At 34.9% G+C, this 18,808-nt stretch overlaps 1 long non-coding RNA gene across 1 annotated transcript in view; it reads left to right on the forward strand.

The window, feature by feature from the left end:
• Positions 1-10,559, forward strand: part of LOC127550515 (uncharacterized) — a 132,540-nt gene extending 121,981 nt beyond the window's left edge. The window contains exon 3 of the long non-coding RNA XR_007950879.1: positions 10,425-10,559. This is a non-coding gene — a long non-coding RNA (uncharacterized LOC127550515). The remainder of the gene's footprint in view (positions 1-10,424) is intronic.
• The last annotated feature ends 8,249 nt before the right edge of the window (positions 10,560-18,808 follow it).

Raw genomic sequence — 18,808 nt, forward strand, 5'->3', positions numbered from 1 at the left:
CGATTGTGCTTCCCTGGGCAGAGACACTTCTGGTCCCTGCAGGGCTATTCACTGCTCAGCCGATAATACCCACAGCCCCAGGGTGGGATTTGGCTTGGGGTAGTGAAACTTTCACTGCTCAGCATCAAGCCCCAGGGTAATCATTAACCAGCACAGTGGGGATCTTTGCAGGGTACTTTCCCAGCTCAGCCCTGTAGGCCTGAGTTACTTTCAGGTGGGGAACTCTTTCCCAGAGCACTCCAGTACCTCGCTGGTCTTTGTAGCCAGTTGGTAGGACAGCTACCATTCCATATACCTATCCCTACTCTGCAGAGGAAGCTGGTAATCTCCTGGCCTTGAAGGCAAACCCTACAGACTTTAAAAAAATGAGTAAAAAAAATCAAAACGATGACTGATAGCTTCTATACAGAAAGAGAGCAACTTTTCAACCCCGAGGAGACTAATAGCAGACAATCTCCAGACAACTGTTGGTCCCCAACACAAAAGGCTCTCCTAGAAGAGACTATTAAAAACTTTAAAAGAGAACTAGAAGAAAAATGAGGAAAGGAAAGAGAAGCTATGCAAGAGAGCAACAAGTTCGTGAAATGTGAATTGGAAAAGGTAAAAAACTCCCAAGAAGTACAGGGAAACAGAATTTTTGAATTGGAAAAAGAAAATAACTCACTAAAAAAAATTAGTGAAATGGAAATAAAACTCCATAGAGCAAAACGACTCATTTAAAAACTCAATTGGACATATACAAAAAGAAGTAAAAAAAGCTATTGAAGAAAATAACTCACTAAAAATCAAAACTGAACAAATAGAAATGACTGATTCATTGAGACATCAAGAATCAGTCAAGCAAAACCAAAAAAAAAAAAAGTGAAAGATTGGAAAAAAATGTCAAATATTTACTTGGAAAAACAACAGACCTGGAAAATAGATCTAAGAGAGATAACCTGAGGATCACTGGACCATGGATCATGATGACCATGTATTTAAAATCAGCTGGAGTCAGGAATTCAGGTTAAGGGAAAAATCTTCAATCTTTATTCTTTTTGAGGTGAAGGGGGATTGCAATAGCAATATGGGCAGCTGCAAAAGGAAGCCAGCCAACAGAGGTGAAGGGGGACTGGAGGTGAAAGGGGGGTTGCAATAGCAATGTGAGCAGCTGTGTCAAGATGCCAGCCAGCAATCTCTCTTTCTGCTTTCCTTTCCACTCTCCTGTCTCTACCCACCAAAATTGTCATTTCCTATACAACACATCAGGAGTTGCACAAAGAGTGGGCGGGGGCCATTCTTTCTCCAAGCATATATATTAATAGGGTATGGTCCAATTACTATTTAGCCTCATGTGCTTGGGACCTCAGTGCATCAACTCAAGCCTCAGCCCATTACAGGACTACCTGAAAATTTTGATGAAAAAAAGAGCCTAGATACTATTTTACAGGAAATCAACAAAGAGAACTGCCGAGAAGTAATAGAACCAGAAGGTAAAATAGGTGTTGAAAGAATTCCTTGAATACCTTCTGAAAAAAAAACCCATAAAATAAAAACTTCAAGGAATATTGTGGCCAAATTTCAGAATTTTCAGACTAAAGAAAATATATTACAAGCAGCCAGGGAAAAAACAATTCAAATACCGAGGTGCCACAATAAGGGTCACTCAAGCTCTGGCTGCCTCAACATTAAAGGATTGAAGGGCCTGGAATCTGATATTCCAAAAGGCAAAAGGACTTGGATTACAGCCAAGAATAAACTACCCAGCTAAACTGAGCATTTTTTTCCATGGAAGAGAACAGAGGCATTCCATTTATTTCTAAGGAAAAAAACAGATTTAAACAAAAAATTTTATCTCCAACCATAGGACTCAAGAGAAGTAGAAAAAGGTAAAAGGAACTCTTGAGAACTGTATTTCTGTTGTGGAGATACATAAAGACCACATGTATAATTTGATTTCACTGATATAACATTAAAAAGGGAAGTAGAAATGGAAAGGGGATAGTGTCAGAAAAAGGAAAAAGGGCAGATAAAAAGAGGGAAACTACATCCCACAAAGAGGCAAAGGAAACCTATTATATCTGAGGGAATTTAGAGAGGGGGAGGAAAATTGTGTGAATCTTCCTCTCATCAGAGTTAGCTCAAAGAGAAAATAATTGACATATCTGTTTTACAGAGAATCTTCTCTCACCTCATTAAAAAGTGGGAGAGGAAAAGGAAGAATAATAAGGGAAGGGTGCAAGAAAGGGGAAAGGATTCAAAGGGAGGAGAGAGGGATCATGAAGAGGGGGAGCTGAGTGATACAAGTGGGGCCCATAAGTTTGAAACTGGGAAAAGGGGTAAAGGGGGGGCAAGAAAAAGAATAGCATAATCTGGGGATAATAAAATGGCAGGAAGTACAGAATTAGTAATTTTAACCATAAATGTGAATGGGATGAACTCTCCCATAAAGCAGAGGAGGATAGCAGACTGGATCAAAAGTCAGAACCTTACAATATGTTGTTATTAGGAAACACATTTAAAGCAGTGAGATACATACAGAGTAAAGATAAAAGGCCTTATCTGAAGCAGATAAAGGCTTCAGGGGAAGTCAAAAAAGCAGGGGTAGCCACCCTTATCTCAGATCAAGCAAAAACAAAAATTGATCTAATTAAAAGAGATAAGGAAGGAAACTATATCTTGCTAAAGGGTAGCATAGACAATAAAGCAATACCAATACTAAACATATATGCACCAAGTGGTATAACATCTAATTTACTAAAGGAGAAGTTAAGAAAGTTGCAAGAAGAAATAGACAGCAAAACTGTAATAGTGTGAGATCTCAACCTTTCACTCTCAGAATTAGACAAATCAAACCACAAAACAAATAAGAAAGAAATTAAAGAAGTAAATAGAATATCAGAAAAATTAAGTATGATAGATCTTTGGAGAAAATTGAATGGAGAAGAAAGGAGTATACTTTCTTCTCAGCAGTTCATGGAACCTATACAAAAACTGACCTTAGGACATAAAGTCCTCAAAATTAAATGCAGAAAGGCAGAAATAGTAAATGCTTTCTTTTCAGATCACGATGCAATAAAAAACTAAATTCAACAAAAAGTTAGGGGTAAATAGACCAAAAAGTAATTGGAAACTAAATAATCTCATCTTAAAGAATGATTGGGTGAAATAGCAAATTATAGACACAATTAATAATTTCACTCAAGATAATGACAATGATGAAACATCATATCAAAATTTGTGGGATTCAGCCAAAGTGGTAATAAGGGGAAATTTTATATCTCTAGAGGCTTACTTGAATAAAATAAAGAAAGAGAAGATCTATGAATTGGGTTTGCAACTTCAAAAGCTAGAAAAAGACCAAATTAAAGATCCCCAACCAAATACTAAACTTGAAATTCTAAAATTAAAAGGAGAAATTAATAATATTGAAAGTAAAAAAACCTATTGAATTAATAAATAAAACTAAGAGTTGGTTTTATGAAAAAAAAACAATAAAAGAGATAAACATTTGGTAAATCTGATTAGAAAAAGGAAAGAGGAAAATCAAATTGTTAGTCTTAAAAATGAAAAGGGAGAACTTGCCCCCAATGACAAGGAAATTAGAGCAATAATAAGGAGTTACTTTGCCCAACTTTATGCCAATAAATTTGATAACCTAAGTGAAATGGATGACTACCTCCAAAAATATAGATTCTCAAATTAACAGAGAAGAAAATAAATTGCTTAAACAGTCCCATTTCAGAAAAAGAAATAGAACAAACTATTAATCAACTCCCTAAGAAAAAATCCCCAGAACCAGATGGATTTACATGTGAATTCTACCAAACATTTAAAGAACAATTAGCCCCAATGCTACATAAACTATTTGAAAAAATAGGGAATGAAGGAGTCCTACCAAATTCCTTTTATGACACAGGCATGGTACTGATACGTAAATCAGGTAGATTGAAAACAGAGAAAGAAAATTATAGACCAATCACCCTAATGAACATTGATGCTAAAATCTTAAATAAGATATTAGCAAAAAGACTACAGAAAATCATCCCCAGGATAATTTATCCTGGATTTATACCAGGAATGCAGGGCTGCTGCAATATTAAGAAAACTATTAGTATAATTGACCATATTAATAATCATATTAACAAAAAACATATAATCATCTCAATAGATACAGAAAAAGTATTTGATAAAATCCAACATCCATTCCTATTAAAAACACTTGAGAGTATAGGAATAAATGGATTTTCCTTAAAATAATCAGTAGCATCTATTTAAAACCATCAGTAAGCATCATATGTAATGGGGATAAACTGCAACCATTCCCAATAAGAGCAGTGAAACAAGGTTGCCCACCATCACCATTACTATTCAATATTGTATTAGAAATGCTAGCTTTGGCAATAAGAGTTGAGAAAGAGATTAAAGGAATTAGAGTATGAATGAGGAAACTAAATTATCACTCTTTGCTAATGATATGATAGCATACTTAAAGAACCCCTGAGATTCTACTAAAAAGCTACTAGAAATAATCCACAACTTTAGCCAAGTTGCAGGATACAAAATAAATCCACACAAGTCATCAGCATTCTTATATATCACTAACAAAATCCAACAGTTAGAGTTACAAAGAGAAATTCCATTTAAAGTAACTACTGATAGTATAAAATATTAAGGAATCTATCTGCCAAGGGAAAATCAGAAACTATATGAGCAAAACTACAAAACACTTTCCACACAAATATACTTAGATCTAACAGATTGGAAAAATATTAAATACATACTCTTTGATAGGACAAGCAAATATAATAAAAATGACAATATTATCTAAACTAATCTATTTAGCACTATACCAATCAGATTCCCAAAAAACTATTTTAATAACCTAGAAAAATAATAACAAAGTTCATATGGAAAAACAAAAGGTCAAGAATTTCAAGGGAATTAATGAAAAAAAATCAAATGAAGGTAACCTAGCTGCACCAGATCTAAAATTATATTATGAAGCAGCAGTTACCAAAACCATTTGGTATTGGCTAAGAAATAGACTAGTTGATCAGTGGAATAGGTTAGGTTCAAAGGACAAAATAGTCAATAACTCTAATAATCTAATGTTTGACAAACTCAAAGATCCCAATTTTTGAGATAAGAACTTACTGTTTGACAAAAATTACTGGGAAAATTGGAAATTAGTAAGGCAGAAAGTTGGCATTGACCCACACTTAACACTGTACACCAAGATAAGGTCAAAATAGGTTCATGACCTAGGCATAAAGAATGAGATTATAACCATAGGATAGTTTACCTCTCAGACCTGTGGAAGAGGGAGGAATTTATGACCAAAGAAGAACTAGAGATCATTATTGATCGCAAAATAGAGAATTTTGATTATATCAAATTGAAAAGTTTTGTACAAACAAAACTAATGCAGACAAGATTAGAAGGGAAGCAATAAACCGGGAAAATATTTTTACAGTCAAGATTCTGAGAAAGGATTCATTTCCAAAATATATAGAGAATTGACTCTAATTTATAAGAAATCAAACCATTCTCCGATTGATAAATGGTGAAAGGATATGAACAGACAATTCTCAGATGAAAAAATTGAAACTATTTCTAGCCATATGAAAAGATGCTTCAAGTCATTATTAATCAGAGAATTACAAATTAAGACAACTCTGGGATACCACTACACACTTGTCAGATTGGCTAGTATGACAGGGAAAGATAATGAGAAATGTTGGTGGGGATGTGGGAAAACTAGGACACTAATACATTGTTGCTGGAGTTGTGAATACATCCGAATACATACAGCCATTCTGGAGAGCAATTTGGAACTATGCTCAAAAAGTTATCAAGCTGTGCATACCCTTTGATCCAGCAGTGTTACTACTGGGCTTATATCCCAAAGAGATTTTAAAGAAGGGAAAGAGACCTCTATTTGCAAGAATGTTTGTGGCAGGTCTCTTTGTAGTGGCCAGAAACTGGAAACTGAGTGGATGCCCATCAATTGGAAAATTTGGTTCATTCTTCATTGTTGAAGAGGGCATTTTTGATTTCCTTCCACATATGTGTGTGTGTATGTGTGTGTGTATGTATATGTTCTCATTTGTTCTCATCCACCAATTCTGGCTAGAAAAGTTTTCACGTACTTAGGACAATCTTCCTCCAGCTCACAGATAGGTTTGCGGCCTGTTGGTTACCCTGGATTAGTAGCCTTCCAAGATGGTTTTACGAAAAAATGGGTGCTGCACTGTTACATCTTCTTAGAACCACAACCAAGTGTAGGAAAGAGCACATTCATTCTCTACTGATTCCCTAAACCTCTTCTTACCCACAAGATAGTCAAAGCAGAGACAACAATGTTTGACCCACAGGATAATTACAGTCCAGCAGGTTATATTTCTTTTTCAATCAGTCAAATTTACTAGTCTATCAGACTATTTTTGAATTCTAACTGTCATTCAGTGTAATACTCATCCTCCCAGTTTTGTCTCTTCTGAAAATTTGAGAAGTATTCCATTTATATTTTTATTCATTAGTTATAAAAATATTAATTGGCATGGGGCCAATAACAAATAGCTGGAGTCGTCTAAAGGAGACCGCCCAAATTATATTTAATTATAAAATACCTCTCTTTGAGTCTGGTCACTCAGTGAGATTTGAAAATATGTGACTTTACTATTGGCTAGCTCCTACCTTTCTGCTTGAATAATGTAAGAGACTTTGTAAAATAATTTACAAAAATCAAGTTAAACTATACCTACAGAATTTCCCTGATTTAGAGTCCAATAAACATGTTTACTGAAAATGAGAAAAGGAGGTTAGTTTGCCATGACCTTATTTTGATGGTGCCCTACTGGGTCTTTGTGATCATCAATTTCTTTTCTAAATCTTCACTCACCATCTCTATAATAATATGTATTAGAATTGTGCCAGGTATTGTAGTCAAGCACATTACCTTAAAGTGTGTAACTATATCCTCTTCTCTTTTTTGAAAATTGGAACATTTGATTTTGTTTAATCTTATTGTACCTCTCCATGACCTTTAAAAGATCTATGATAATTGCTCAATGATCATACATGTCAGTTCTTTCATTACCCAAGGATAGGTTTGTCTGAATCAAATGACTTGGAATAACTAAGAGACATCGGATTCTCCCTTTTATATAAATTCCTTATGAATCTTCCCCAACCCCCCAATACAATGGTAATTTCTCATTGAGAAGTCAAAAGCAAAATAGAACATTTCCATATTTTTTCTTTTTTGTAGATTATTCCTCATTTCCTCCATCTTAAACAGTGATTTAAACTCTTCCTTGATCTACTTTCCCTCCATACAGAGTTTTCAAAAGAATTTGTGTGTGTGTGTGGGGGGGGGGGGGTGTTGTTATATTTAGTTTTCTTTGTCATTATCAGCTTGTTTTTGAGGTTTAACATTCCTAAAACTTTTCTTATAATACTAGAGTACACTTTAGTATTCATCTTTTTTAATGTATCTACTTCCATATTCTCTCCATGCTTTTCTAATAATAATAATAATAGTAATAATAGCTTGTTAGTTCATTCATATCAGTCCCTTTGGACACCTTTTCCTGCTTATCAGAATAACTTTATGTATCTTCAGAATATCATTTTGAGGATTTGACAGCTAAAATGGATTGACTTCTCATAGAAGTTGTAGACAAAAGGTTCTATTGGTCTTTTCCTTATCTTCTTATACTCTTTTTTAAGACTGTTGGGATTAAGTGATTTATCCAAGGATACACAGCTAGCACATATTTGAGGCAGCATTTGGAAACTGGTATTCCCAAGTTCCAGGCTAGTGTTCTATCCATTGGACCATTTAGCTGTCCCTGGTTATCTTTTCTTTGAACCCTTTTAAATCTATTGTCCAAAAACCTAGAATATATGTCTATGCCATGTTTAACTTTCCACCTTTACAATTTCTAAGACAGAATAGCTACTTTTCCCTGAATTTTGATTCTATCAATAAATTAGTCCCTTATTAGTGAGAATTAATCTGAAACAGAATTTCCCACTACTGAATTACTCTAAGTTTTGAAGAATGAAATAATTTTTAAGCTAAATCAAGAAATTCTGGTTCAAAGGAATTGTCTCGCTCTTAGATATATGGAGAAGGGAGAAATTTATAACCAAAGAGGAATTAGACAACATTATAAAATGCTAAATGGAGAATTTCAATTATATTAAATTAAAAAGATTTTACACAAACAAAACCTATGCATCCAAGATTAGAAGGGAAGCAGGAAACTGGGGAAAATTTTACAGTCAGCATTTCTAATAAATTCTTCATTTCTAAAACATAGAGAACTGACTCAAATTTATAAGAATATAAGCTATTGCCCAATAAATAATCAAAGGATATGACCAAAGCATTTTCAGATGAAGAAATTAAAACCATTTCTAATCATATTTTTTTAATGCTCCAAAATCACCATTGATTAGAGAAAAACAAAGTAAAATAACTCTGAACTACCACTACACACCTCTCAGATTGGCTAAGATGATAGGAAAGATAATTACAAATGTTAGAGGGGATGTGGGAAAACTGGGACACTAATACATTGTTGGTGGAGTTTGAATTGATCCAACCATTTTAGAGAACAATTTGGAACTGTCCCCAAAGGACAATATACACAATTATTGTGCATACTCTTTGATCTAGCAGTGTCTCTACTGGGTTTGTATTCCAAGGAGATCTAAAAAAGGGAAAGGACTTACATGTGCAAGGAACTGGAAAGTGAGTGGATGCCCATCAATTGGGGAATGGCTGAATAAGTTATGGTATATGAATGTAAGGCAATATTATTTTTCTATAAGAAACAATCAGCAGAATGATGTCAGAGATGCCTAGAAAGACTTCCATGAATATCAGTGCTAAGGGCAGTGAGTAGAACCAAGAGAATAATGTACACAGCAACAAGATGGTCAACTGTGATGGACTGATCTTTTTTCATCAATGAAGTGGCTCAGGCCAATTCCAATAAACTTATGATGGATAGAACCACTGCACTGGGGGACTATGGGGACTGAATGTGGATTACAACATAGTATTTTCACCTTTTTTATTGTTTTTTGCTTGCTTTTTTTCTTTCTTGTTTTTTTTTTCCTTTTTGATCTTATTTTACTTATGTAGCATGATAAATGTGGAAATATATTTAGAGGAATTACATATTTAGCTTATATTGGATTGCTTGCTGTCTAGGGATGGAGGAAGGGGTAGTGGGGAAGAAAATTTGGAACACAAGATTTTTCCAGGATGAATGTCAAAAACATCTTTGCATGTATTTTGAAAATGAAAAGTTATAATTGAAAAAAGAAAAAAAAAGGAAAATAAGCAGAAGTTAAAAAAAAGTCTATATAATAAATACTATACATTGTTTTGAACTGTCAAAAAAAAACACTTTTGCACAAACAAAACCAATACAACCAAAATTACAAGGGAAGCAAAAAGCTGGGAACAAATTTTACCGACTATTTCTGATAAAAGGTCTCATTTCTAAAAATATATAGAGAACTGCCTCAAATTTACAAGCTATTCCCCAGTTGATAATTGGTCAAGGAATATGAACAAACAGTTTTCAGATAAAGAAAATTAAAGCAACATTAAAAATGTTCTAAATCACTTTTAGAGAAATGCAAATTAAGATAATTCTGAGGTATCACTTCACACCTCTCAGATTAGTTAAAATGATAGAAAAAGACAAATGATGAATGTTGAAAGGATGTGGGAAATTGGAACACTAATGCATTATTGGTAGAGTTCTAAAATAATCCAACCATTCTGTAAAGCAATTTGGAGCTGATTCCAAAGGCTATCAAACTGTATATATGCTTTGACCCATCATAAAAGAGAGAAAAGGACGCTTGTGGGCAAAAATGTCTATAGCAAAAGTTTTTGTAGTGGTAAGGAAATGAAAATTGAGTGGATGCCCATCAGTTGGGGAATGGCTGAATAACTTATGGCTTATGTATGTAATGGAATATTATTGTTCTATAAGAAATGATGAGGCAGGCTGATTTCAAAAAAGTCTGAAAGACTTATATAAACTGATGTTGAGTGAAATGAGCAAAACCAAGAAAACACTGTAGGCAGCAACATTGGATTATGTTATGATTATGTGATGATCAACTGTTAAAGACTCAGCTCTTTTCAACAATGAGGTGATTTAAAGCAATTCCAATAAATTTGTGATAAAAAAAATTGGAAAAAGATTTTGCAAAAGTGAATATTGAAAATTTTTATATTTGGAAAAATAAAATGTTATTTAAAAAAAAGAAATTCTGATTCACCTAGCTTTGTGTAGAGAGCTCCTGTAGATGATTAGATAATGGACAATCCCACAACTAACATGTCATTGCTCTTTTGCCAGGCTTTTGGATTATCTCCCTAACTGTAGTTCCTTTTTTTTTTTTTTCAGATGATCCACAATACCCTCAGATATCATCATGCCTCCCCTGCCTGGCTCTTGGATTCTTCATACAAATACAGCATCTTAATATATAATGCTACGCTCTGACCTCTACTTATCTTTTCTTTTGAATAAAGTATATTGTTTTAGAGCCATCCTCTGACAATGGGATTCATCTCAACAAGTGTCAGTGATACTTTATGAGATTATATTAATATCTTTGTGTTATGATCTTATTTATTACCTAATCTTTATTGAATTGAACTAATCTTTCCTTAATTGCCTGTTCTAGTCTATCAGGTCCATTTAGTCTCTATTACCACCTGTACCTGGTCTGATTCATGTCACTACTAAATGAATTCTATCTGGCATTCATTGACAGCATAGTGAACTCTCCAAAATAATGCCATATCTATACTATGTGCTATGGTTTAAAAAGCACATTCCCCACAATAATCTTTTATTAAGTCAAATTCTTTTTTTTCAAGAGAAAATTGAATTTTAATTAAAAACACTAATGATGTCAGAGAATAGTTAATGAAATGATTTTTGCTCAATATAGAAAGGTAGGAGATCAAAAGAGCAGAAATTTTTTAAAATGTTAGATATGATCATTGTGTAAAATATTTTTTTCCTTTTGTTGTTTTGCTTTTTTGTTTTTAATAATTGCTTTTTTTATTTTTAGTTAATGATTACTTTATATTGACAACATTATCCCTTGCACTCGTTTCTTTTCCGATTTTTTTTCCCCTCCCTCCCTCCACCCCCTCCCCTAGATGGCAAGCAGTCCTTTATATGTTGGATATGTTGCAGTATATCCTAGATACAATATATGTTTGCAGAACCGAACAGTTCTCTTGTTGCATAGGGAGAATTGGATTCAGAAGGTATAAATAACCCGGGAAGAAAAACAAAAATGCAGATAGTTCACATTCGTTTCCCAGTGTTCGTTCTTTGGGTGTAGCTGCTATTGTCCGTCATTTATCAATTGAAACTCAGTTAGGTATCTTTGTCAAAGAAATCCACTTCCATCAAAATATGTCCTCATACAAAATCGTTGTCGAAGTGTATAATGATCTCCTGGTTCTGCTCATTTCACTTAGCATCAGTTCATGTAAGTCTCACCAGTCCTCTCTGTATTCATCCTGCTGGTCATTTCTTACAGAACAATAATATTCCATAACATTCATATACCACAATTTACCCAGCCATTCTCCAATTGATGGGCATCCATTCATTTTCCAGTTTCTAGCCACTACAAATAGGGCTGCTACAAACATTTTGGCACATACAGGTCCCTTTCCCTTCTTTAGTATTTCTTTGGGATATAAGCCCAATAGAAACACTGCTGGATCAAAGGGTAAGCACAATTTGATAATTTTGGGGGCATAATTCCAGATTGCTCTCCAGAATGGTTGGATTCGTTCACAACTCCACCAACAATGCATTAGTGTCCCAGTTTTCCCGCATCCCCTCCAACATTCATCATTATTTTTTCCTGTCATCTTAGCCAATCTGACAGGTGTGTAGTGGTATCTCAGAGTTGTCTTAATTTGCATTTCTCTGATCAATAATGATTTGGAACACTCTTTCATATGAGTGGTAATAGTTTCAATTTCATCCTCTGAAAATTGTCTGTTCATATCCTTTGACCATTTATCAATTGGAGAATGGCTTGATTTCTTATAAATTTGAGTCAGTTCTCTATATATTTTAGAAATGAGGCCTTTATCAGAACCTTTAACTGTGAAGATGTTTTCCCAGTTTGTTGCTTCCCTTCTAATCTTGTTTGCATTAGTTTTGTTTGTACAAAGGCTTTTTAATTTGATGTAATCAAAATTTTCTATTTTGTGATCAGTAATGGTCTCTAGTTCATCTTTGGTCAAAAATTTCTTTCTCCTCCACAAGTCTGAGAGATAAACTATTCTATGTTCCTCTAATTTATTTATAATCTCGTTCTTTATGCCTAGGTCATGGACCCATTTTGATCTTATCTTGGTATATGGTGTTAAGTGTGGGTCCATGCCTAATTTCTGCCATACTAATTTCCAATTGTCCCAGCAGTTTTTATCAAATAATGAATTCTTTTCCCAGAAGTTAGGGGCTTTGGGTTTGTCAAACACTAGATTGCTATAGTTGACTATTCTGTCTTGTGAACCTAACCTTTTCCACTGATCCACTAATCTATTTCTTAGCCAATACCAAATGGTTTTGGTGACTGCTGCTTTATAATATAATTTTAGATCAGGTACAGCTAGGCCACCTTCATTTGATTTTTTTTCCATTAATTCCCTTGAGATTCTCGACTTTTTATTGTTCCATATGAATTTTGTTGTTATTTTTTCTAGATCATTAAAATATTTTCTTGGAAGTCTGATTGGTATAGCACTAAATAAATAGATTAGTTTAGGGAGTATTGTCACCTTTATTATGTTCGCTCGGCCGATCCAAGAGCACTTAATATTTTTCCAATTATTTAAGTCTGACTTTATTTGTGTGGAGACTTTTTTATAATTTTGCTCATATAATTCCTGACTTTCCTTTGGTAGATAGATTCCCAAATATTTTATGGTATCAACAGTTATTCTGAATGGAATTTCTCTTTGTATCTCTTGCTGTTGAGTTTTGTTGGAGATGTATAAAAATGCTGAGGATTTATGGGGATTTATTTTGTAGCCAGCTACTTTGCTAAAATTATGAATTATTTCTAATAGCTTTTTAGTAGAATCTCTGGGGTTCTCTAGGTATACCATCATATCATCTGCAAAGAGTGATAGTTTGGTTTCTTCATTACCTACTCTAATTCCTTTAATATCTTTCTCGACTCTTATTGCCGAGGCTAGTGTTTCTAATACGATTTTAAATAATAATGGTGATAGAGGGCAACCTTGCTTCACTCCAGATCTTACTGGGAAAGGTTCCAGTTTTTCCCCATTGCATATGATGCTTACTGATGGTTTTAAATAGATGCTCCTGACTATTTTAAGGAAAAGTCCATTTATTCCTATGCTCTCAAGTGTTTTTATTAGGAATAGATGTTGGATTTTATCAAATGCTTTTTCTGCATCTATTGAGATGATCATATGGTTTTTGTTTGTTTGGTTATTGATATAGTCAATTATGCTAATAGTTTTCCTAATATTGAACCAGCCCTGCATTCCTGGTATAAATCCTACTTGGTCATAGTGTATTATCCTGGGGATGATTTTCTGTAATCTTTTTGCTAATATTTTATTTAAGATTTTAGCATCAATATTCATTAGGGAGATTGGTCTATAATTTTCTTTCTCTGTTTTCAGCCTACCTGGTTTAGGTATCAGTACCATGTCTGTGTCATAAAAGGAGTTTGGTAGGACTCCTTCAATCCCTATTTTTTCAAATAGTTTATTTAGCATTGGAGTTAATTGTTCTTTAAATGTTTGGTAGAATTCACATGTAAATCCATCTGGTCCTGGGGATTTTTTCTTAGGGAGTTGATTGATAGTTTGTTCTATTTCTTTTTCTGAGATGGGATTGTTTAGGATATTTACTTCTTCCTCTGTTAGTTTGGGCAAGCTATATTTTTGGAGGTATTTTTCTATTTCATTTAAGTTGTCGAATTTATTGGCATAAAGTTGAGCAAAGTAACTCCTAATTATTGCTCTAATTCCCTCTTCGTTACTGGTGAGTTCTCCCTTTTCATTTTTAAGACTAACAATTTGATTTTCCTCTCTCCTTTTTTTAATCAGATTTACTAAGGGTTTGTCTATTTTGTTGGTTTTTTCATAGAACCAACTCTTAGTTTTATTAATCAATTCAATAGTTTTTTTACTTTCAATTTTATTGATCTCTCCTTTTATTTTTAGAATTTCAAGTTTAGTGTTTGACTGGGGGTTTTTAATTTGTTCCTTTTCTAGCATTTTTAGTTGCAAACCCAATTCATTGACCTTCTCTTTCTCTATTTTATATAAATAGGCCTCTAGAGATATGAGATTTCCCCTTATTACCGCTTTGGCTGCATCCCATACATTTTGGTATGATGTCTCATTATTATCGTTTTCTTGGGTGAAGTTATTAATTATGTCTATGATTTGCTGTTTCACCCAATCATTCTTTAGTATGAGATTATTTAGTTTCCAATTATTTTTTGGTCTACTTCCCCCTGGTTTTTTGTTGAATGTAATTTTCATTGCATCGTGGTCTGAAAAGGATGCATTTACTATTTCTACCTTACTGCATTTGAGTTTGAGGTTTTTATGTCCTAATATATGGTCAATTTTTGTATAGGTTCCATGAACTACTGAAAAGAAAGTGTATTCCTTTCTGTCTCCATTACATTTTCTCCAGAGATCTATCATATCTAACTTTTCTAGTATTCTATTTACCTCTTTGACTTCTTTCGTATTTATTTTGTGGTTTGATTTATCTAATTCTGAGAGTGCAAGGTTAAGATCTCCCACTATTATAGTTTTACTGTCTATTTCTTCTTGCAGCTCTCTTAGTTTCTCTTTTAAGAATTTAGATGCTACCCCACTTGGTGCATATATGTTTAATATAGATAGTGCTTCATTATCCATGCTACCCTTTAGCAAGATATAGTGCCCTTCCTTATCTCTTTTAATTAGATCAATTTTTGCTTTAGCTTGATCTGAGATCAGGATGGCCACCCCTGCTTTTTTGACTTCACCTGAAGCATAGTAGATTTTGCTCCAACCTTTTACCTTTAACCTGCATGTATCTCCCCGCTTCAGGTGTGTTTCCTGTAAACAACATATTGTAGGATTCTGGCTTTTAATCCATTCTGCTAACCGCTTCCTCTTTATGGGGGAGTTTACCCCGTTCACATTTATGGTTAGAATGACCAATTCTGTATTACTTGCCATCTTGTTAACCCCGGTTTATGCTTTTCTCCCTTCTTTCCCCTTCCCCCTCCTTCCCAGTATTAAGCTTGTGAGCACCACTTGCTTCTCACAGCCTTCCCTTTTTAGTATCCCTCCCCCCCGCCTTAGAGTTCCTCCCCCTATCTTACCCCTTTCCCTCCCAGTTTCCGTATTCCCTTCCACTTAGCTTATTCCTTCCCTTTTCACTTTTCCCTTCTCACTTTTCAATGAGGTGGGAGAAGTTTCACCATAGATTGAATATGTCTTAAGATTTTTCTCTTAAAGCCAATTCTGAAGGCAGTAAGATACCCACTATATTCATCCCCCTCCCTTCTTTCTCTCAGATATAATAGGTTTCCTATGCCTCTTCATGAGATGTAGTACTCCCACTTTACCCTTTTTCTGGTACAATGTCCTTTCCACATCAATTTCTAGAACAAGGTATACATGTATTCTTTATACATCTATATAGTCAAAATATAGTTCCCAAGATTAATCTTTACCTTTTTAGATTTCTCTTGAGTTCTATATTTGTAGATCAAACTTTTTGCTAAGTTCTGGCTTTTTCATCAGAAATAGATGAAATTCGCTTACTTTGTTGAATGTCCATCTTCTTCCCTGGAAAAAGATGCTCATTCTCGCTGGGTAAGTTATTTTTGGTTGCATACCAAGTTCCTTAGCCTTTCGGAATATCATATTCCAGGCCCTTCGATCTTTTAATGTGGATGCTGCCAGATCCTGGGTGATCCTTATTGTGGCTCCTTGATACTTGAATTGGGTTTTTCTAGCCGCCTGCAATATTTTTTCCTTCATCTGAGGGTTCTGGCATTTGGCCACTATATTCCTTGGTGTTTTGATTTTAGGATCCCTTTCAGTGGGTGATCGATGAATCCTTTCAATGTTTATTTTTTTCCTCTGTTCCTATGACTTTGGGGCAGTTCTCTTTGATAATTTCCTGGAAAATAGTGTCCAGGCTCTTTTTTTCATCATTCTTTTCTGGGAGTCCAATGATTCTCAGATTGTCTCTCCTGGATCTGTTTTCCAGGTCTGTTGTCTTCCCCAGAAGGTATTTCACATTTTTCTCCATTGTTTGATTTTTTTGGATTTGCTTGACTGATTCTTCTTGTCTCTCGAGTCATTCAATTCCATTTGTTCGACCCTGATTTTCAGTGAAGTATTTTCTTCACTCACTTTTTAAAGATCTTTTTCTAATTGTCCCATTGAGTTCTTTTGTTCTGTGGAATTTTTTTCCATTTTGCCAATTTTGTTTTTTAGAGAGCTATTTTCTGTTTCCAGTTCACCAATCCTATTTTTCAAGGATTTTACTTCTTTATCCACTCTCTCTTTAACTGACTTCTCCAGGCTCTTTTGCCAAGCCTCCCTCTCCTTTTGCCAAGCCTCACTCTGCTTTTCCAATTTTTCTTCTAGCTCCCTTCTGAGAGCTTTTTTAATTACTTCTATGAGGTTCATCTGTGCTGAGGAACAGATGATCTCCTCCTTTGGGGATTCACCTGGAGACTGTCTGTTTTTAGTCTCCTCAGGATTTAGAGTCTGCTCTCTATCTGTATAGAAACTGTCAAGGGTTAAAGTCCTCTTCAGTTTCTTGCTCATTCTGTCTAATAATCAGAGACAAACTAGCAAAGAAAAACAGAAAAAACTGGAGTCTTTCTTTGGGGGAGGGGCTGGGTGTGTTATTGAGCTTCCTCTCCAAACTGCGGGGGGCAGCAGTGAGGCACTAGCAGGACTGTGCTGCGCCTGCGCTCTGAGATCCCAGAGCGTGCTGAGTCACTGTGGGGGTGGGGGGAGCGGCCAGGTCCCGGGAGACTCCAGCTGTTTGGGGTTGTGTTCTTCACCCCCGGTGTTTTTAGCTTCTCTGCTGGGCTGCTGACTTGCTGCCGGAGCAAAGTATCCAAACCTGTAGCGAAGCTCTCCCCGCAGAGACGGCTGCGATCACTCCCCACCCCCTCTCCAGTCTGCTCCCGTGCTCTCACTGCCGCTGCCCTCAGCCTGCGCCCGATCTAAAACCATCCCAGCCCTCCAGTAAAGACAGACCTTTCTTGGCGAATCTCAAGGATGGCTTCTCTTGGTAACTATATGTGGGCTTTTTTTTCAGTCAAGCATTAATTCAGAGGCTTGTAATGAAGTGGATAGTGAGAGAAAGCGCGGAGCTTATGCAGCTGTGAGCCTCCTCTCTGCCATCTATTAAGTCAAATTCTTTCTGAGATTATTTCCTCAAATGTAAAATGGGGTTTGTTTGTGCTGCTTATGTCACAAGGTTAAGAGTATCAAATGACATATAAAATAAAGCAATATACAAATATCAGCAATTAGTATCATCATTTCTGTTCCATTTTTTAAAAATGGAGGCTGATATGGGTTAAGTGAAAATATGTCAAAACATAGCTAGGAATATGTGTAAGCCAAATCCAGATCCACTGAGTATCTTCCTGAGGACAATATTAAAGCACCTTAAACATAGCAGGTAGCAAATTGTTTTGTTCATTGTTTCTTTATTGGTTGATAGATACAATTGAAGTTTATTTTTTTAATTGGGGGAAGAGGAAATGAGAGCATTGCGGGGAGCAAATTGATTTATTGAAAAATTAAGAATTTTATATGGGAACTAGGAAATTGGTACAATTAGAAGTGTAATAAAATGCTTAGTACACTGGAATTTAAGAGAAAGCTTTTCTTATGAATATTATATTTACAGAAAATATTTTCTACAATCCCTCTCTTCACTTCATCTCAAGCAAGTACACAGATATATATCAGATTATAGGTTTAAGAAATCATAAGCTGGTTGATTTAAGAAAAACATGGAAAGAGTTAAATGAAATAATGAACAATGAAATAAACGGAATCATGAGAATGGTGTGCATAGAAGTAATGATGTTCAAAAAACAAGTGTGAATGACGAAGTTATTTTGAGTATTATAATGATCAAAATGACATCCCCCCCACCACACACACACACACACACACATCTGCGTGAAATGGTAGCATTCTGTAATGTAGGCTGGGGAGAGAGAGAGAAGACAAAAAAGTCCATAACAAAAAAAAAACAAAAGAAAACTCAGAAGGAAGCATGGAAAAGCAGGATTTTTTTTCATAGTAGCTTTTTGTACTTCCAAATACATGCAGAGGTAATTTTCAACATTCACCTTTACAAAACCTGTGTTCCAATTTTTTTTCTCCCTCCCTTTCCCCCTCCCACCTAGAAAGCAAGCAATCCAATATAGGTTAAACATGTACAATTCTTATAAACATATTTCCATATCTGTAATACTGCACAAGAAAAATCAGATCAAAAGGCAAAAAAGAAAACTCAAGAAAGAAAAACAAATGACAACAAAAAGTGAAAATATCGTGCTTTGATCAACATTAAGTATCCATAATTTTCTCCCTGGATACAGAAGGCTCTTTCCAAGATGCCTATTGGAATTGCCTTAATCACTTCATTATTGAAAAGAGCCAGGTCCATCAATTGTCAGAACATATCTTGTAGTTGCTGTATACAATGTTCTCTTGGTT

The sequence above is a fragment of the Antechinus flavipes genome, chromosome 2 (genome assembly GCF_016432865.1).
Source record: "Antechinus flavipes isolate AdamAnt ecotype Samford, QLD, Australia chromosome 2, AdamAnt_v2, whole genome shotgun sequence".
In the NCBI taxonomy this organism is placed as follows: domain Eukaryota; kingdom Metazoa; phylum Chordata; class Mammalia; order Dasyuromorphia; family Dasyuridae; genus Antechinus; species Antechinus flavipes.